Source organism: Excalfactoria chinensis, chromosome 17 (assembly GCF_039878825.1).
Source record: "Excalfactoria chinensis isolate bCotChi1 chromosome 17, bCotChi1.hap2, whole genome shotgun sequence".
NCBI classification, from domain to species: Eukaryota; Metazoa; Chordata; class Aves; order Galliformes; family Phasianidae; genus Excalfactoria; species Excalfactoria chinensis.
In genome coordinates, this window is record NC_092841.1 from 5,735,683 (window position 1) to 5,756,666 (window position 20,984).

General features: G+C 44.5%; 1 long non-coding RNA gene across 1 annotated transcript; it reads right to left on the minus strand.

Annotated features, from left to right (window-relative positions):
- Window positions 1-446: 446 nt before the first annotated feature.
- Window positions 447-8,894, minus strand: LOC140259903 (uncharacterized). The gene is made up of 3 exons (XR_011905474.1): window positions 8,846-8,894; window positions 5,699-5,797; window positions 447-672 (listed from the first exon to the last, which is right to left on the minus strand). It is a non-coding gene; the product is annotated as an uncharacterized lncRNA (long non-coding RNA).
- Between the last annotated feature and the right edge of the window lie 12,090 nt (window positions 8,895-20,984).

Genomic DNA, 20,984 nt, shown 5'->3' on the forward strand with positions numbered 1-20,984 from the left:
TGTGTAATTCACCCCTTCAAAACAATGCTTCGTCGTGCTTTCTTTTAACAGTGTTTTAAAACACACTGCAGAACAACAACAACAAAGAAATTGTCCTCTCTTGGCCACCCAGCAAAGCTCTGAGTGGGTGTTTTATGTCACCCCTTTAATGGCCATTTGTATTTTATGCCTTATTTTAAAAATGCATTTACAGATTTCTTTTTAATTAAATTTTATGGGTGAATTTACTGCTCATGAAAGTGAGTGATTAATCACACTGGCTGGAGTCGGGCGTAGTGGGGTAGGCGCTACTCAAACTTCCCTGCATGGCTCTGCCAGGGCATCACAGTCTTGACCTATTTTACCCTGGAGCTCAGGCTGACCAGTCTTGTGACCACTGAGGCAAATGGCATAACTTTTGTCACGTGCTACCGAGGAAGAAATTTCCTTTGGGGTGTGAATGGCTGTCATGGCTCTGTTGTTTCTGTTGCTGACATACATGGTGCTGTGCTGGCACTGGGAGCCACAGAAGAACCCAGCCAGGGCCTTGTGCTTGGCTCCCAAGAAAGCAAAGAGTAGGCTGACCTTCCTGTCACTTGGAGAGGGTCTCAGGCTTCAGAACTGAAGCTTCAAGGCTGAAAACAAACTCAGTGCCTTTAGGAGGAGAGCCATCTTCTTGAAGTCATTTTTTGCCTGTGAAAGTCAAAAAACATCAGAAACAGTGAGACAAGAAAGGTGGCAAAGACTAGAATCAAGTCATTAGAAACTAGAAATCAGTGTATCACTGATCTATCTAGATTAAAGTATACCTTAGGATGCTAATTAATAAAAAAGATGCCCCAGCCCCACACTCTGTTCCACCTTTGTAGCCCTTTTCCAAGCAGGTTCCAAAACTGCCTATACCACAACCATGGAGTTATGCTAGCTCTGAATGATGCGTATCTGAGCTTTACTCAGCATGAGTTTTGAAACCATAAAACTGACCACCACTTGTTCTTTGGCATTTTCACTCACAGACATCCCAAACACTTCTACTCTCTGGTAAGGAATCTAATCTTTGCAGCCACTGTCATAGCAGAGCATTTCTAGAAAGCAAAATGCCCAGTGACAGCTGTTCCAGTCCTTCTCGTCCTATTTTTAGACAGCGGACACATTCCTCAGCGGATATAATCTCAAGTGGCATTATTAGTTAAATTTAATTTTTTGATAGGCAGAGTTTAGCCCCAGTGCCATCAGAATCTCTTACCAATACACTTCTGATGGTCGCCAGCGTTTCATTCCGATGCCTGTTACGTTGTTCTACACTAAGCCCTACACCTTCTGTTAGCAGCTTTGCCAGCCCTCTTAATACTTAGCATTTATACATAAAGGCTTTGCTTTGGGATGAAGTCATTACAACAGTTATTTTCAGTTTTTGTGTTTAAAAATACATTTCTTCCTACTGTGCTTAACAAATTTAGACACATTTCTTAGGAGAAGGCAAACAGGGGTCAATAAATGTTTGTAAACTGTTAGAAAAGCTTGTTTTTTCTAAAAGAAATTATAATTCTGAGTGCTGCATCGTCTCCTCAAATGTATTGCTGTAATAGATATCTATTACCATCCAAAGCCAGAAAGGTTTCTTACTGCTCTGGACAGTATGCGGTGATGCTACAAGAGATGATAACTGCAGTATATAAATAATGCCTGTGCTGCTTGTCCAGAATTAGCCAAGCCTCACCCAGTTCATCTGACAATGCTATTTGTTGTTTATTTTTTCTCCCAGAGAAGAGTCTAATGAAAAGTCTGATGAAATGTCTAACAAAAAGACTAATGAGAGCCGATGTAGATTATACGTAATGTTGTTTAATAGTCTGGGGTCAGACCAGTGAATGATGGTTGCTGAGAGATGTTTAGAAAATGAAAGCTAATCCTGTAACATCAGTATAATTGATAGGTGTTCTCCAGACAGCAGAGTCCATGCGGGTACAGCAGTAGGTTGCACATGGAGTCAGCATCCATAGGGTGATAGTTTGTAATGGGAACTGGAGTATGGACTAGACCTGCACTTCAAACCTGAACTGTATACTTATAGAGTATGTTGAATTGCAAGACATGATATGGATCAATGGTACCTGCTGGGATGCACTTACTGCCTTGTTTTCAGCACAGATTTTAGGCCCCTGCACAGAGAAGTGGCTGTTTACACATGGAAAATGCAGCAGTGTCTTTCTGACCACAAATAGGATTTCCAGTTAATGTTAGGCAGAGTAGGCATCTACAGTAAATAGCAGTGTGGTTACTGTAAGTACATATTTCATGAATATATATGTATTGTACCCACATTTCCCTTTTAGAAATCCAGCCTTAAAACCCCTGATTGCTAGACAGTGTCTTTATTTCTAGGGTCTTCTCTAATTGTCTTTCTTATATTTATCTTTCTTATATTTATTTTAGTCTGAGGAAGAGGAGGCTGAGGGGAGACCTTATTGCTGTCTTCCAGTACCTGAAAGGTTCTTACAGTGAGAGTGGGGCAGGTCTATTCTCACTACTGACTTGTGACAGGACGAGGGGAAATGGCCTCAAGTTGCGCCAGGGCAAGTTTAGGTTGGATATTAGAAAGAACTTCTTTACAGAAAGGGTGGTTAGGTACTGGAATGGGCTCCCCAAGGAGGTGGTTGAATCGCCATCCCTGGATGTGTTTAAGAGCCGCTTGGATGTGGTACTCATGGATATGATTTAGCAGAGGTTTGTTGTTGTGGTATTGTTTTGTGGTTGTTTTTTAAGAGATAGGCTACTGGTTAGGCTGCGGTTGGACTTGATGATCTTCAAGGTCTTTTCCAACCTGAGTAATTCTATGATTCTATGATTCTATATTGCTTTGAATTTATCTATCTTGCAGTGGTGAAGCTATAATCCACTTCATTCCATGTATTGCCTTTATTCATATTGTGTTCTGCAAAAGACAATTGCTATGAAAATTGCTTATAAAGAATGTTCCAAAATCTGTTGGTGGGATCTGAAGAGCCCTGTTGCCAAGTTCTCAGTGCCTTTTTTTTTTTAAACTTAACTGCAAAGCTGGATCCAACATCTGGATTCCACTTTGTTTTGAATCCCTTGAGCAATAGGACACCTACAGTGAGTCAGGAGACACGTCTCAGTACTAGTGCAAAGAACTGCAGCCATTCAACACATGTCAATGGGCAGCATTGCAAAGCAGAGTGCATTGAATGACTTGCTGCAGGAAATCTATCCAGTTTTGGTCATCAGAATTCAATGCATTTTCCTCCAAGTAATCACTGCAGGGCAGGCGAGAGCGTAACTGATGTGCTGATTGAACAGCACATTTCTGGAGCCCACTCTTATTGTGCCCGTGCATTGCACTGATGATAAGCATAGCTGGTTACACCTGAGGACATCAGTCTGAACTGTGCAGTTTAGCACATAGGAAAAGAGCTCAATGCGGAGTGATCAAGAGTCAGGGGTTCCTGACTCAGTGTGTGACATGAGTGCTTTAAAAAAAGCAACCAGCACTCACTGCAACTGTCTGAAGTGCTGCTATCTCCATAGAGAAGGAGAGACTTAATTTTAATTCAACATTCTGATATTTAGGAAAGAATCTCAGGTCAAAAACAGAAACACAAAGAGTGAAAGAGATTGTTCCTTCTACTCACTCCAAAACAGTGAGTTGGTATATGGGCTGTTGCTTGGAACATGAGATAACTGGCCTCTAATCCCTCTGATTCAGAGATTTAAAGCTTATCCAGCAGCTTTACACTAATTGTTGCTCTAGAATTGTTAGCTTTTTGTTTTCTTCTCTGATTTTCACACATGGAAGTTCAGAGGGACTTAGCTTTGTTCTGCAAGCAATGCTTAAGAGAAGGTGCTGATGTTTAACAGCTCCCACAAAATACAGATCTTCCTTTTCTAGCCTGGATCTGCTTCTGAAGTGCTCCACAAAACTGTCAGGAAAAGCTACTGCAGTCTTCCATCCCTGTTCCAGCTTTGAGTATGTGTAGATCCAAAGTGTATGCACTGAGATTTCTTCACCAAAGCAGAAGTAATTTCGATATGCTGTGCAGGAACAGCTAGAAACTACGACTAGAAACTATAAAATAATTCTGTTATTTCAGAGTGATACTTTTATTTGTTGGCTTTCAACTTAAAGCCATGTATATGAGGAATTGGGTGTGCCAATCCCATTAACAATAATGGGAGCAGAGTGCTTAATTCTCCACATGCTATGTTGAAAATGTGCCCCCTTAAGAACACTGCGTGTGTAATTGATTTGGGCTATTTGTTTGAACTTGCCAAATGGATTTCTTGAATATTTGTAGCTAGTTTTGAAAGCACTCCCATCCTCAGCCAGACACACACATTATTAAAGGATTTGATTTGACATTTAACAATTTTGTATATTAATATTCCCCTTTTTCCTAAATTGACATAATCCCCCTAAATGCTGGCATCGTCATTACACCAAAAGAACAAGATGTTGCTGCTGTCGCTGCGTTCCAGTACTGAATTTTGTATGAGCGTGGCTGATTGGGACAGATTTATATCCTGCTACTTCCTGAGCTGCAAGCAGGACCTTGCAGGTTCAGCTCTTTGAAAACATTCCCACAAACAATCTCACTTCATTACTTTGAAGGAAATGGATGCGGTGGCATCTGCTGGAGTGCTGATACTGCACGGCACAGGAAGATATCTTTTGCCTCTCAGTTCTGGCTAAATCAGACTCAACCCTGGGTCTCTAGTGATGGATCTCAGAGGTAGTGAAGATTCATTCTGTTGTGAGCTACCCTGGATTTCAGTTGCTTCTGGTGAGAATGAGAGCAAGAAATACAGTGTCAACTGAGGCAGTGGACTGATTGTTCTTCCCATAGCTGGTGTGAGCTGCAAACCAGAGAGCCCAATGTTTGGGTCTTTTTTTCTGTTTTTTCCTAGGACTTTTTAATAAGTTTTCATTCTATCTTGCACCTCTGAAGTGTGAAGTGTTTCTCTTGTAATCTCACTCTGTGATCACAAGCTATAAACTATGTTTTGCCATCCCGCCTCAGACTGAGTATTGCATCACTCAGCAGATCATCTCATTGCAATGAATCTGACTGCTCGGAAAATTAACCCTACGGCTTCAGATCTGGGTGTGATGGAGTAAACAGAATTCACTCATCAGCTGACTTCCTTATTCCAGTAGGTAGAGTGAAGAATGAATGGTGGCTTTAATTTTAGAGTCACTAGCCAAAATGGCAAGGTCAGCGTAACAGGAGGATGTTGTAATTTGCTGCTGGCATGAACTAGTGGTAAGTTTCTACCCCAAAGGAGCAAGAGGAAGTAATGAAAGAGTAGTGACTCAGAGGTGTGTCTCTGAGTCACAAGCGCCCTGGGGATTATCTTCAAAACAGTGAGATTAACACTCAGCCCCTTGTTTGAGGCTGTGCCTAAAGTGATGAAGATTGATCTAACCATCCTAATTGCCGTTGTACTGAGATGAATGCTAATCCCAAAGTGCAAACGTTGAATGTAAGTGGTACAACTCAGTCAGCCTTTACCAGAGACATCTTTTGAGAGCTGAGAATACCAGGAATTTTCCACAGAAGACAGATGACTGTCTCCAACTCTTGTCAGACACACTTCGAACCTAGGCTGAGGACCTTGGAATAGGTTAATTCGTGTGTTGTTCACCATTGTTCACAGTGTGATTTCCCAGCGAGTGAAAGAAACACTAAACTGTATTTACCTCCATCTGTATTTCTGAAGTGCTTCATTCCTATGTATCTACTCTCATGTTGTTAACATGCTGTTTTCCAGACCCAACTGCATGTCTCCAGGTTGCATTCTGTTGACAAATGACAGAATTATCAGGGAACCAGAGAATGGTTTGGGCTGGAAATGGAATAGAATATCTGATGTTCTAGAGTAAAACCTGGCTTCCCATTCCCTCCCTTAGCCGTACTGAGCACATGGGGTGTTCTTTCCTCTTTTGCCTTCGCGTGTTCAGACTTGAGACATCTTGCTCATCATATAAAGCAGCAGAAATGACCGCTATGCATACATCTGTGTGTGTGAAATATACCATACCACCCTTCACTCTTCTGTTATGATTCATGGAAATTCCTCGGGTCTATGATTCATTCACTTTAAAAATCACTTCTGTTGTGACCTTTATTTCCCTAGTATTCTGACAGAACTTGCGGTCTTGGTTGTGTCTTGTTGTTTCCTCCTATTAAAATGTCTTTAGGGAAGTTGTGGTTGAAGTTGCTGTATAGAAAAGGTCTCTCTCAGTTACAATGACTAATAGTGTTGCTTTCTAACTGTGCTCAGCAAGACTGAGAAGGACCACATTAGTGTTACTGGGCTAGTGAGGATGAGCAGTCCAAAGCTCAGTGTCATCTCAGTGTCATCTTAACTTCCAAAGCACATGAATTAATAGAAGAATGAGGTAAGAGCTTAAAGTAGGTTTTTTCTAACTGATCAAGAACATGTTGTATGTTGAATAAAACAGATTTTTTTTAGTCATAATATTGTGTTCTTGCTGATAGTGTCAGGTACTAGCTGTTAATGTTGGAGCCTAAAAGAATGGACGTGACCATAAAATTCACCCGTGGGTAACACGGACTGGCTGGCCTGCCTGCTGGTTTCTATGCTCCACCTTCATGCACCTTCCACCACATCTCAGCATAAAATGACATTGGCAGCTTGAGGAGTGCAAGCTAATGATGCTGGTCTTGTGCTTATATTGGTCCCTGCCCCTGCTTTTATCAGCTGCTCTGTCTCTGCTAGGGGATAGCAGGTTAACCTTGAGAGCAAATCCTCCTGAGCCAGAACATTTTTGTGACCATGCTGGTATGTGAAAGGGGGACAGAAATGCAAACAGGATTCGAATGTTAATGAAGAGAGTGTTTGGGGGTTTCTGTTCTGTAACTGCTGGAGAGAGAGCACTTCTTGGGAGGTGACACTCAGTTACATTGTTGTATTCCATTCCACCCTCTTCAGGTTAAAATGCAGTATTGCAGCCTGGAAAGAACTTTTTATATTAGCTTGCAAGTTTCACTTCCAAAAAGCTTGAATTAGGGAGGAAAAAAGAGAACTTGGCATGATGGGAGCACACAGAGGAGAACCTCTCTCTTGTATTTGAGCTGAGCATGATGCCCCTGGCAGCAGCAGCATTGCAGAGCTGCCTCAGCACCAGGGCAGCCCGGAGACCTCCCAGCCACCTCAGCTGGGCCAGGCCATGCTGCTGGTTGTGGGCTGTGCAGGGAGCAGGCCTGGCTGGGCACACCAGCACAGCACATGGACAGACATTGTCTGGCCCGCTGCGTGAGGGGGAGCGGACCCAGCAGCAGAGGCTGTGTTGGTGTTTTAGATCAGCGTGGTCATATGAAGATTTTCTTGTCCCTAAACAGTGCATAGCCCGTTATTATATGTCAGCGGTCTGCAGGTCAGCTCCAGTAGGTGACTGCTGTGCAGATCCCATAAATGTGCACTTACAGAAAAAAAACAGAAGGTTGAATTATGCTTATTTATTCTGCACAACTACAAACATCTGCGTAAAAAACAAATATGGAATCTGTAGGAAAAAAAACCACACTTTGTCCTTTTTCACCCCTCCCCCCTTAGTTTTAAAGGCAGGCCATGTGGTCAACATCTGGAATGTCTGTGGGAATTATTCAAATGAGCCCTAGTGGTGGCTGCCTCGTGCCAGGCTCCTGAAGTGGCAAGGAGGAGTGACAGCCAGCCACGGCCGCATGCACCACATCCACATTCACATCCACATTCCGCCTGGCTTGTGCGGGGCTCACCGCTGGCGTCCTGCAGGCCTGCAGCACGGCCTGCCCCTCTCTCACGTCAGGGATGGTCTGCACGCCTGCGGTCACGTCTGTTCGAGGATCTCCACACTCAACACCACCCCATCGCTGGGAGGAGGGGACTGCTGTTGTTGCAGGCTTGAGCTTGGAAGTGTGAGGCTGAACAACCTCAGCAGGATGCCATTTGTGAGGCAAAGCAAGAAGAGTCATCTCAACTAGGGGTGAGCAAACACCCACTTCTTGGCAGGGTGAAGCCCTTCCCAGAGTGCTCCCTGTGTTTCCATCACGGAAGCAAGTCAGCGCTGTTTGCAGCACAAGGAAGGACCCGGCCCACAGCACGGCATGACTGCAGTGTCTGGGAGGCCGTGGCCCCAGAGGTGAGCTGCTGGCTGTCACAGCCTGCGGCCCTCAAGCTCAGGCTGCTGCTTTCTCCCCGAGCTCGGCGTGCCAGCAGCACAGAGCACAGACTCTGGTTTGCTTTTCAGCAGCACGGCCAGCTTGTAACACCCAGCCACGCTGCGCTTGGCTTCAGTGGCTACAGGCCCAGCCAAACAGATCATCACAAGAATTTGAGAATCTATATGAGAAGCAAAGAGCTAACTTGCACGTTTAAATACAAAGCCTATACACTGAGCTTGAGCTTGAGTGAAAGCAGTATGAAAATGTTGCAAGGGGGAAAAAATGTATGTTTGCTCGCCTATTAGCAGGAAGTCCTTCATTAGGAGATTCATCTCACCGGGGCAGGGAAGCAGTTGGTGTCAGGCAGCTTTGGTTGGTTGCTGTGCCCCGTCACCATCAGCCAACACACAGTGTTGAACTTCTGCAAGCCTTCGGCAGAATCTTTCTGTCTTCTTTGCTAGACCCCGAAATGCAATGAAACTCAGCAGCTGCTTCTTCCTGACCTGACAAACCTCGCTTCTTTTCTTCCCAAGTAGCCAGGCAGCTCATAATTAGAGTTTGGATCGTGACTGCCTTACTCACATCAGCGATTCATTACATCAGTCATCCCATTTGCGCTGACGCTGGGCTAATACTCTCCTATTAACTTCAGTGGGAATAAACGCGTGTGAGTGACTTACCATCGTGAGCTACAGCCTGGCAAGGCAGCCCTGAGCACGTAGCGGTTTGTTTGGGAGAGCCAGAGAGCGGAGCGGCTGCGCGGCCGTCAGCTGAGCTCAGCGAGGTGGGAAGAGCCGGCCCGGCGCTGTGCGCGCAGCCGCGAGGTGTGCGCAGGGAGCCGCGCTCCCAGCCTCTCTGGCGCTCCGGGCTTGGCTCACAAACACACGCACAGTTTTGGGGGGAAAATAAATAAATAATAATAAAAAAAGGTCCCTTACAGAATGAGGTTTTTCAGCAGCTCTATTGGCTGCTCTCCTTGGAGCAGTTTGAAACTCTTTGACAGCTCAGCAGCTCAGCGGCACGACCCTCCAGGGCCGGCGAGCAGCGGGCGCTGCGGCTGCACGGGGACCGGCGCTCCCGGCCCACAAAGGCCCCTTGTGACACCGGGACGCGGCACCCCGCGCAGCCGCCGGCGCCCCCTAGCGGCCGTGCACCGCCCGGCACGGAGCCGCGCTGCGCGTGGTGCAAAGCGGCGTTGTGCCCTCGGCTTTCCTGCTAATTGACTCCAGCTGAGGATCTGGCCCGGCTTGTTCAAACAAATTAAAAACGATGCAAATCAGCCGCAAGTACTTGATGATTTCACTGTGCTAAGGGGAATACAACTATTTGGCACGGGGTGCGCTGTCAATGGGAGGATTGCGAAGCATTTTGCAAGCGCAGCACTTTGGAAGCGCAAAATGGCTCGCTTATGTTTGGGCTGATCAAAAATATTTTGTCAAAAACCGTTTTTCAGTGGAAAAATGACTTTCCAAAAATGTCCCTTTTTTCACAATGGAGATGTGCCTGTCAGGGAGGAACGCGTTTCCCTCAGGAGCAATTCAGCCAGAACGTTAAGCTTCTGTTTACAAACTTGTAGTTTCTGGTGAAATTATTCTCTTCATTTTTGGTTTTTAGGATAAAAAAGTTTACATTTCTGCACCAGAGGAGGAATAATTTTCCATACAGGTCTATGAATTAACTCTCATAAAACCCCAGCCAGCAACACAAGCATAGTTTTCTTTTTATGGATGAGAAGCTGAGAAGCAAAGAGGTTAAGTGATTTGGCTCCAATCCCTACAGGCACCATTAAAAGCTCCTGGCTCCCAGTTCTGTGTTCAGAATGTTAGATCGCATGACATATCTTTGTGAGGCAGTTAAATGCTTTCAGGCTCCCTTGGATTTCAACGGGAGAATCAGTCAGTCTACCGAGAACAAAAAGAATGATAGAGTAGCATTGCCTCGGCTCACACAGCGAGTCCTCAGCAGAGTCAGAGCTGGCAGTTTTGACTCTGCCTTCCTCACAGTGCACACCACACAGCCCCGCTTCTCATGCAGAAAGCTTGCACGTCCTTCAGGCCCATTGGCCCAACAATTTGGGATCCAGCAGCAGTGGCTGTCCCATAGACAGTGCTGTCTGCTCTGGGTTCAGAATCTTGCCAAAGCTTGTAACTGGCAGATGGAACCGTTGTGTCTTACTGTGTGGTTAACAGTACAGCTTTATGCTACCAGCCCCAAAATGATGATGGTCAGAAGATAGTGTAGGCTGATGGGATGATGGCAGTGTCAGTTGTCTCTGGATTGAGCATGTGATTGGTAGATGAAGCTCTTTGTCCATTTCTGGTACTTTCAGGCTGTCTAAAAATGGTTAAATCATAACATTTCCTTGTACCTCACTTTTTGTACATCCTTGTAAATTGCTTCCAAACATCATGAGAAAGCAAGCTCTTACTAATACATATGGTATTTAGCTGGGATGAAACTTAGCTTGACCACACTGTTTTGTTTTTTTTTCACGTATTCTCCAGCATCACAAAAGGAGAGATTGGGAACCTGTGCTTTGTGCTCACACATCCAGCTCCAGAGGCTGGCATTGAAGAATAGGTGCTCACTGTCACTGGGCATCAGACTTGGTACCGACCTGTTTTTAGTGACTGCTGTGATTTCCACAAGGATTCGTGTCCTCTGAGATGTTTTGGAAACTGGGTTGCTTTGAATACTGACTGAGATCTCACTGTGAGCAGCCAAGATGGAAAATGTTACTTATGTCCTTTTGTACGTCGGAAAACACAGCATTTGTTCCTGGGTGGTGCAGATCCTCTCACTCAAGCAGTTTTGAATGTTAATATTCTTACATTGAGCCGTTATTGTCTTTACTCACATCGGTTTGGTTTAGGACACATCATCCCTCCCCTTCACATTTTTCTTTCTTTCTGGACCAGAATCTGGGTCTGCCCAGTTTGTTCTGGGCTTCCCGTCCTGACCAGGTGCTGCCAGGTCAAGCTGGTAACCTTGTACTGGGAGGAGCTGGGAAAGGGATGAATTGCTGAGACCTGCATTGTGAGCTGGTAACCTTGATTCTTTCCATTTTTTGCCATTCTTCTGTCTCTACAAAGAGGGGCCTCACCATCTCACAATAAGATAAATGCAAGAAAAAAAAAATACTCAGTGCATTTGAAAGACGTGAAGCACCACCCACCAACTGTACTGCAAAAGTTGGGAGCTTTAGAGTCAAGAACGGGAAATGCTTGTAGGTTTCCAGTCTCTTTTTTTCAGTATCCTTTGTAATTGCTACTGCTGGTATCTAAAAAGAAGCTGTGTAAGTGGCCAGAATTCTTGTGAAAGAGTTCCCTGAGACTTGAGTGGTGTCACAGTGCTTGGCATTGCCTGAGCGTGGATTCCCAGGAATTCAGTGAAGTTCCACTTGCATCAAAAGCAGTTCGGGTCCCAGATGCACTCTGATTTGTTTAAGGTGCTTGGCAACATCGTAATGAGCAGCTTTATAAATAACTCGGTATTATTATCTTTATGTCTTAGTAGTAATATTGTTGTTTTTATGGTACTGTAATGTTTATTATGGCTATTTTATGGTGTAATTTGATTAGAGTGTTACCCTAATGTCACATAGAAAAGGGGAGGGCATTCCTGTCATACTTCTGAACACTAACTCTTCTGTTTTCATCTGAGGAACCCAAAGGCCTTTGGCGATCATTAATTGTCCCACACCATATAAGTAAACTCAAGCACAGAGAACTTAAATGATTCCCCCAAGCCCACACAACAAGCCAGTGGCAAAGCTGAGAGTTAGACCTGACTCCCTGACGTCTGCGTTAACCACTAGGAAACATTCCCGTCACAGCAACAGCAGGTATAATAGAAATGAAGATTGCCACTTTGGAGATTTTTAGGTCAGTTGTAATGAGAACACTCAATGTTTTATAAACCCTTTAGGTTTCCTGTTTAGGACTTGATCAAACCATAAACTGCTCGTTTAAATAAGCTCCAAAAACAAAATGTACTAGAAAGCTGAGGAGTAAGGAGACAACATCCAACAGCAAACTTATGTTTATTGCTCATTTGCTTTCCTTGCTGGGATGATGCCGTGTACTTAGATTAAATATGCAGAGCCAAATTTATCCCTAGGGTGTAATTTTTTTGGACTCTGTATGACACCAGGGTGAATTTGACACATTTACACTCAAAATTAATATGGGTTTTACGAATATTTGGAACGGTGTCAAAATGTTGTGGGTTAAATTCTGTTCTCAGTTCCACCAGTGCTAACCCAGGCTAACTCCATTCTGATCTCACACTGGATTTACAGCAACGTAATTCCGCTGGGCCGGCGTTCAGCTGGTGTGAATTAGTTTATCTGCACTGGAATGCAGGCGGCTCAGCTGCTTTACACCAGCAAAGAATCTGACCCATATTTAAGGAGAATTACTCCTAAAATATACAATGGCAAATGCAACAGGAGTTGGGTCTGCCGTGCCCTTAATTTGCACTGAGGAAATGCAACCGAAGCTGTTCCTGCAGCTCTGCCTCACAGCCACGCACGCTGCTGTCACAAACCTGAACCTGACCCCGCTCAGCCCTCAGATGGATGCTTTATAAGTTTTCAAGTAACGCTGCAGTAAGTGTTACACAAGCTGTGTGTGAGTAAATCATCCCAAACTGCTGCAAATCATCGTCTGTTCTCTTGTTTCAAAGCAGAGATTGGGAAGTGCTTGGTGATATTTGGGTGCAGTTCAGATATTCCAAAGCTTGGATGGATGGATTGTTTCGATTCTTTCTTTGAACTCCTTTCCCACCCCTGCTAAAAGAAACAGACAGATCTGCTCAGCTCAGCGACAGACAAGTTGGAGACAATGCGGCACTGCCCTCCCGGTACCACCCCCCACATGCCAAATTTGCAGACATCTGCTAGCTGGAGCACAGCTCCGCCGTAATAAAGAAGTGCTGGCATTCATGTGATGTACTGCCTTTAGCATTCACAAATGACTGAAATTAACCTCTGTTCTATGGGCCTTAACTTGGTTTACGACTGGAGGTCTTTTGTTTTATACCACCATACAGAGGTGCTTTTGCCATGCTAAAGATTTAACTAAATTATAATGAATGATCCTCACCAGCACTGTGCCCCTAATTAGAACAAGTTGCACAGACATATTGTCTCCTTGATTTCCTCTGTTACATATCTCTCACTCTCTTTCTCTGCCTGAGACACATGGGTCCCATTAAACATTTTAGCATTTAATGTGGTTCCCTTAAATGACTTCTCAAGTTTTCAAGTTCCATTTAGAATTGTATGTTACTCTCCTGACTGTGGTTTTGATTTTGTTATGTTTCATGAGTTCAGCCAAAGCAGTTGCTCTTCTTCCCCCTCTAGTGGGGAGTGCCTCAGGTCCGGGTAAGCCTATGTGGAACAACATCACATGCACAACATCAGCTTACACGTTCTGTAACGTTCACACAAATCTCCACACTTACATATGAAATTAGGGGTGGAGATACAGCTCCTGGAGGCTGATTTCTGCAGTCATGGTGAAGTGTGGTGTTTCTTCAGTACAGCACAGTTGATCTCTTAAAGAAAACAAAGCATCTGTTGAGTTAGTTTATTCACAGTACATTTCTATCTATTACAAATGTTCCCATAAGACATAAAGCGTCTTGTTCAGTCTTTAGGTATTTCCAACCTAAAGGGAAATGACTGACAAAAGGCTTTCGTAAGGTGCAGTTGTATGTGTAGTATGTATGATCCCCGCTGCATGTCCCTGCTGTACAGACAGAGTGCTGAAGGACAGAGACTTTGTTGTCGATCCCATTGTCTGTAATGCACTTCCTCAGCAACGGCTGCAATGAGAATACCAAATTGTCCTTTGGTCTCTGCCCCAGCTTTCCAAGAGTATCAAGTCAAGTTCAAGGTCTGGACCCTAATCCTCAAGGTATTTTGTGGCCTGGGCCCAAGGTGTCTTGTAAAGCTTGTCTGCCTGACTCAAAGCTTGTCTCTGCCACTGCAGTGATCCCATTTCTGATCTGCCTGGATAATTCTTTTGGAATAAGAATGCCTTGTTTTCTCCATTCTTTCCTACTCAGCATATGCGCTTTTGATTTGGCATTTACCTGCTTAACAGAAAAGGCACTTTTATTCCAAAATAAGCACCTCTTCCTAGTGTCATAACACTAAAAAATATGATAGCAAAATGACTTCAATAGCATTTTTAAATGTATGTTTTCTGCCTGAGGAAAGGCCGATCCACAGTCACAAAGGAAACATGTTACAAAAGCAAGCTGTACACTTGGATTTCCCAGCTCCTCATTTCCCAAGCAGCAGCATCTCGAGGACATGCATCTTTAAAGTTAGTTACTTGCTCAGTACCGGATTGTTTCTGGTCACTAAAATACTGCTAGAACTGTGAATCTGGAAGCTTGTTCCATCCTGCTGAAGGAATGAGTACTCTGGTTCGGATGCTACTGCCACAGTATTTCAGTGGTGGATTTTGACATGCCTTCGCAAAAACACTAGGAGTAATTCCACTGGGAATGCATTGATTTCTTAGACCCCTCAGACATGACATCAAGATTTCATTATGGCAGCTTACCAACATTATTTGTTCTTTAGGTAATTCTTAAAGGTTTCCGTGATGTATTGTCTTCCAGGTTTAAGCCACAAGAAGCTTGAAATGTATCCCTGGAGCTGAGATTTTGGTTTCATTAGCAGTTAAGCCTCTGTCTGGAGTTCTGAAGTGTCCTGCAGCGGGTAACTCTGCTTGTTAGTAACGTTAGCAGATTTGGGAGTCCTCAGATACGTCTGTGGATAATTGTGTTTCAACCTTGTGTTCATTATTATAATCCACCGCCTGATAATGGGTGACAGGGTAGATAAGAGGAGGAAATGCACCAGTAAGATTTCATTCCATCTTGTGCAGCCTACCCGCCGCTGCTGTTTCCTCTTAGGTGCTGGCTGACTTGGCATCCTTTGCTTTAAAACAGAGAAAGCCACGATTGATGGCAGGCTGTTGTAATGCTTTCTTACCAGCCACTCACGGAGACATTCAGATTGCCGTAAAGAGATATCACAGCTCTAGGAGCTGCTTTCTGGAATCGTTCTTGCAATGGTGCAAATGGACAGCTTTTGTTTCTATCACAGCAGCAATCACTGTTTAAATTAGAGAGCTCTTTGAAATGTTTCTTGGCAGAGCAGCTTTCTGCTGATAAATGCGGTTTTGCTAACGTCGAAATGCTTCTCCAGGGAGGACATCGCTTTGGCAGAATTCGCCATGAGAAATAAAAAGGAGCATCTCAGCTTGATTGAGGGGAAATTTCATCAAGAATCTTGATTCCCGGGAAAAAAATCATCTTTTCCATTTAGAATTCAAACATTTTAAGTATTGAAGACTCCTATAAGGAAGAAATTTGGGTTTCTGACCAGTTCTGTGTCAAATGCAGCCATTTTTTCCTTTTTCCAGTTGATGCGCTGTGTGAAAAACAGCTTGTGTTGCATGGGAGCTGCTCCCTACAGAAGATTATTGTGACAATATTGGCCTTCCTCAGCCATATGGTAGCGTTTGTACATCATCTTCCACCGCCTCACCGTCTGTCTGTCACAGCACTGATTGCCTCATCTATGTTGAACAGAGCCTCACTATGAGCTCTGCTGCCGCCTCTGCGAATAATCACAGCGCTGCTCTTGAGATAAAGATTAATTTTATTAATTAAAAGAGAAAAAAAAGGATGTCAGAGACTGAGATCCAGACTCACAAAGACTGAGACGTCTTTGCTGCTTTGGTTCCAGGCAGTGTAACAAAGGCCACGCGAGGTCTGTGGCTGCCTCAAAGTGCACCTTCCTGGCCCCAACCACTTGACCACGAGCTGTAGCAGCATCTTTGTCCTGCCACTGGCTGCAGCCCGTGCTGAAAACCCTGACTCGTGACCGAAAGGGTTAAAAGCCAAGGAGGCACAGCATTACCAACAACATGCCATGCCTTTGGCTTAATAAAGAGATAATCCTCTTTCTATTAGCTACGATGATAATGACTCACCAGTAGTAAATGAAGGAATATACACAGAATGACATCATGTGAACAGCACAGTGTCTGTGGGACTTAAAACGAAGAGGATTATTCCAATATATCAGTCCTGAGCCCAAAACTGGCAAGGAAAGGTCTGGAGTAAAATTTAACATGAGAAATGTTTATTGAAGCACTAACATGAGAGAGGAATTATATAACTGAAGTTATTAAAAACAATAAGCTCCTATTTCAAAAGCTTTAATTTCAGTAGAATAATATACACCCAGGTTGACACCCGGCCGCCGTTGTGTTGAGTCTTGGCACTGAACTGCGTGGTGCAGCCGTGGGTTATCGCAGTGTGAGAACCACACCCCATCCCCAGCTGCATCTGCACTGGTGGCCAATGCATCCTCTGCATCCCACTGCAGGAGTGTGGGTCACTAGGCTGGGTGCCAGCAGGGTTTCACTCACAGTAGGTTTGGACTTATCCTTTACTATAACAAGGAAATGCAATCTAGATCTAACAGACTAAAGCCTGCTCCTATGTACTAATCTTAAGTTTGGATACTAAATCTAAATACTATTTCTGGTTAACTGGATTCCAGTGCTGCACACAGGAATAACTCAGGAGGTCACTGAGCTGTGCAGTGGTGCTGCTGAGGACAGAAGCAGTGAGCATTGCCTGCACTGATGTGAGCAGCAATGCTGCAAGGGGAGGAACCTGCACTGCTCTGTTCCTCACGGGGTGCTGGCAGAGTCTCTTGTGAGGAGTCTGAGGTACTCTGCCATCTCCCTACTCTTCCTAGACAGTTCTATGATGCTGAGCTGATGTCTAACGTAATCACTTTGTTTATGCTGACATACCTACCTACAGCCTGCGGGTAAAAGAAGTGCCTACACATCCCTTGGAAAGAAGGCACTGTTTATAGAAGGACTGTCTCACAACTTCTGGAAGTATTCAGCAGGTCTGTATTTCCCTTGTTGCTCTTGTCTTCTTCACACACCTCCTGTTCTCATTGAATGATAAATGTAGAAGTCTCATTTGTCATTCAATGACGTGGTCTCTCCTTTTGGATGTTGGTCTTTGACAATAATGTAAATTGCTAAATCCCTGATGGAATTTACTGTGATGCAGACTGTGTTAGGTGATGGCTAAAGGAAGGCACGTCACTAAAAAGGTGGGTACGTTTTGAATCAGAGCTCTAAAACTTCTCAGCAGGATCATTTTCCTAATTACCGGAAGGTGAAGCTGAAGACTCCAAGTGCCCAGGCAAAGGACAAAAAAACCATCCAACTGAATAAATAAATCTCTTAAAGAAAAAGATAGTTGTCTGCCAAGAAGCTGAATATGAGATGTTGAAGGGCAGTTCTGAAAAAGATTTAATTGGAGATATACTCCTAAGAATATGTAAATAGTCTTTCAGTTTCTTCACTAAAAAGAGAAACAGATGCCAGCTCAAGATCTGAGAGCAAATATGAAAAGTACTGAGGCCTCTAAATGTCATTTTAAACATATAATTCGATTCTTATCTTAAGAGGTTGGCCAGTGCTTTCTCCAGTGGAAGGTATGAACTTTTTAGATACATTACAGCAGACAGTTCGACTGTCTACTTGAAATGCAGTAAGATTCAAACATCTGGATTTTAAATTGTGGTTAAAAATTTTAGGTGGCCTTTAGACAAAGCAGTGAGGTGCCAGTTTTAACCAGCAGGCTTCTTGGCTCTCTTTACTTTGGGACCTACTGATCAGGGTACAGCGCCTGTTTAGTTTTTGCATACCCCAAGAGTAAAGATGTCAGTGATGACAAGTGGAGCTGACTGTTACTTCAGTAATAAGTCTTGCTAGATTAATTGAGACAAATAAGTAAATCCATTTTTACTCACTTAATGGCCCAGTAGTGGATGGAATCTTAATCCTTACAGATGAGGGATGACATTTCCACGGGGCCGGGGGTCAGCCATTATTTTGGCATATCTTTTGGCCCTTTTTGACTTTGTTAGGAACCATCAGGAAAATACTGAATCATGCAGTAGAAATTCATGTTGACAGAAGGGATAGCTCAGTCACTGCCTGACACTGCAATCTTTCATCTACATGAGGACATGAGACAATTCAACAAAGATTGGTATACTGCACGATTCCTTCATCATCTGCCAACAGACTCGGGATTTGGTCTCGAGCAACAGCTCCAGCTCCAGTTTTACTGGAAGCCAAGGCAGAAATGATTGTGATGTTTCTGATCCAGTAGGAATGAGTAAGTACCAGGAAATGCAGGCAGCTTTCACTCCACGAGTCACAGGTTCAGGTAGGAGACTCAGGCTTGGGCTGATTCTGTTCAGTTTTGGTTACAGCAGTAAATCTGAAATTAAACCAAGCTCCCCAGCACGGAGTTTCCAATGATGCCAGGCTAGATTTATGGTTCTGGGAACAAACCATACAGTTTTGCAGAGGTTGTGATGTTGCCATAGAATCATAGACCCAGCGAGTCCTAGTTCAGTACCTCTGCCTGCTCTGAAACTGGGCTGCACAAAGACTTTGGACGCTCATCTGGCTTGTGCTTAGGGACCAGGAATGGTGATTCTTCCTCAGCATCCATTGAAAAGCACTTAGAAAATGAAAATTCAGTCTCCTTCGGTGCACCCAGAAATGGCCCAGCCATAATGCGGTTCTGGTGCCCGTACAATGAAACCAGATCTTGTACTGAATGTTTGCATTCTACTGCTGAAAAAAATCACTTCAGAGAACAAGTTTGTACAGAACGATTTGGGAAGGATGAAATTGGTCTATTTGTCTCATCTTGGGGAAAAGTCTTGGCTTAAAGCTTAGAAAAATCGTTACTTCCTACATTTTCCAAATAAATATCCTGCTCATATGAAATCGTAACAAAATGTACAATTCCCCCAAACTGAAGTTCTCTCAGCATCCTCACAGGCGTTCAGTGCAGTGATAGGAACAGGGTTCGTTCCTGTTTTTCTTCAAACCCCAGGTTTGGTGGAGGTGCTTCTAAGCCCTGATTCAAAGCTGCTTTTAAAAGGTGAAGAAAGAGATGGCAGGAGGATGTCATCGTCCATAAAGCCAATGGGAAACCTCCCCTTTGTTTTCTGCATGCATTCTGAGCAGTCCTTACCAGAGCACCAGGGAAAGATGAGGGCAGTCTGCTTCTCTTGGGTCCCTCTGTGTGGCCCTGTGTTGTCCCCAGGCACAAACTGCAGCCTTTCTGAGAAGGGCTCTTGCTTCTGCTCACTGAAGTCTGTGCCAAACCTCTGTGGTGCTGAACACCCCAATCCCAGTGTGCCGGGCCATCTTGGGATCAGCAAAGCGTCATGCCTGGCCAGGAGGGTGTCTGGGAGGGATTTACTTTAGTGGGGACAGTAGCACTGACCCCGGTGTGGGCTGTTACTGGGCCAGTGCAGACGGACCGGCACCTCCATGGCAGCCTAAAGCATCACCTCTGCCTCTGCTGTCTGCCTCGGTGCTCGGATCTCCCACACAGCCCCGGAATGCGCCTCTTGTCTGCTACCCGGCCGGCTAGGGAAGTTTTGAAAAGGTTTAATTTAGCTCTCATTTGAGTCCCTTTGCGCTGCCAAAAAATCTGAACTTTGGTTCCAAGCTGAGCTTAGGAATCCTGGTTCCCAAGAGAAAAGAGGAGGGGAGGCCAGGGGAGAAAAAGTTGGGCAATTTAAAGGAAAGCCAAAGAGATGAGACCAGATAAATGCATGTATTTTTCTATTTAAGGGGCAGTTTTTGCTCTCACGTGCCCGATGCTATGGGAGGAAGTCACCAGCTCCAAAATTTGGGGTCACAGCGACACTCTGTGGCCGCCATCACCACCCGCGGGGCGCTCCGCTCTGCAGGCTGCGGCTGCCGACTGCCTGCATCGTCACACGTGTGGGTGTCCCTGGGCCCAGCCTGTGCCCCAGGAGCATCAGCACAGACATGCAGTGGGTGCTGGGCAGAGTCGAGGGACCACCACCCTGCCTGGTGTAAACCACCACCAGCCAGCTGAAAGTAGTGCAGTGTTGGTAGATGATGTGCTATTGGACGTTGATGCCATGTGTAGAGCCTCGAGTCCTGTCTCACGTGGATGCACAAGAACCTCCGCTTTCACTTTGAAAAGCTCTTGTATGTATGGGGAAAAAGCTTTAATTACCTGATCCAGGCTTCCCTTAAGGACTCAAACATCAGGAGGCAAATGGGGAGGGAATAAAATTCAGTGCATTTTCTGTTGTGTGTTAAGACTTTCAAAATATGCATTATTCTGGAGCTCCCAGCGGCTGCTCTACTTGTTGGGTTGAAATGAAATTGGACAATATGCAGTGGCTCAGGGTTTGGTCTAAATAGCCAGAATGCAGCAGCATTGATACAGAAATAAGTTCTTTCTTTTAAAAGAAGGATATATATTAAAAGCCACATATGAAAAAATTCACATATGCCATTTCCTGGTGATTTTCCCGTATTAAACTGCTTTCCCCCTTTTCAGTGGCATTACTATACCTAGCCACCTAAGTAAAACTTGGAGAAGCTTTGACCTTCTCACTAGATCCAGTCAATAGTCCAAGTTCTTGGATGTATATCTATTAGTAGAGTTTTTGCTGCCATTCCATTTGGTGCCATTAGACAAAGCCAAACACTTTGTGTGTACAGGTAAGAAGCAGTTTACAAAGCAGCAGCCACAGAGACCATACGCAGAAGGGTTCCATCTGGCTGCGCCATCTCTGATGGGCAGTTTAACAGCCAGACATCAGGGAGACTTCTCAGATCAGCAATGGGATGTTTCCAGTGATCTTGCTGACCTCAGACGTCAAACATAGTCAGGTTAACACACCAAGCA